Raw genomic sequence first — 657 nt, forward strand, 5'->3', positions numbered from 1 at the left:
CATACAGACATCTCATCCTCTGTCGTCCCCTTCTCCTTCTGCCCCCAATCCCTCCCAGCATCAGAGTCTTTTCCAATGAGTCAACTCTTCGCATGAGGTGGCCAAAGTACTGGAGTTTCAGCTTTAGCATCAATCCTTCCAAAGAAATCCCAGGGCTGATCTCCTTCAGAATGGACTGGTTGGATCTCCTTGCAGTCCAAGGGACTCTCAAGAGTCTTCTCCAACACCACAGTTCAAAAGCATCAATTCTTCGACACTCAGCCTTCTTCACCGTCCAACTCTCACATCCATACATGGAAAAAGCAAGAGAGTTCCAGAAAAACATCTATTTCTACTTTGTTGACTATGCCAAAGCCTTTGACTGTGTGGATCACAATGAACTGTAGAAAATTCTTAAAGAGATGGCAATACCAGACCACCTGATCTGCCTATTGAGAAATTTTTATGCAGGTCAGGAAGCAACAGTTAGAACTGGACATGGAACAACAGAATGGTTCCGAATAGGAAAAGGAGTACGTCAAGGCTACATATTGTCACCCTGCTTATTTAACTTCTATGCAGAGTACATCATGAGAAATGCTGGGCTGGAAGAAACACAAGCTGGAATCAAGATTGCCGGGAGAAATATCAATAACCTCAGATATGCAGATGACACCA

The sequence above is a fragment of the Bison bison genome, unplaced genomic scaffold (assembly GCF_000754665.1).
Source record: "Bison bison bison isolate TAMUID 2011002044 unplaced genomic scaffold, Bison_UMD1.0 scf7180017847565, whole genome shotgun sequence".
NCBI lineage: Eukaryota > Metazoa > Chordata > Mammalia > Artiodactyla > Bovidae > Bison > Bison bison.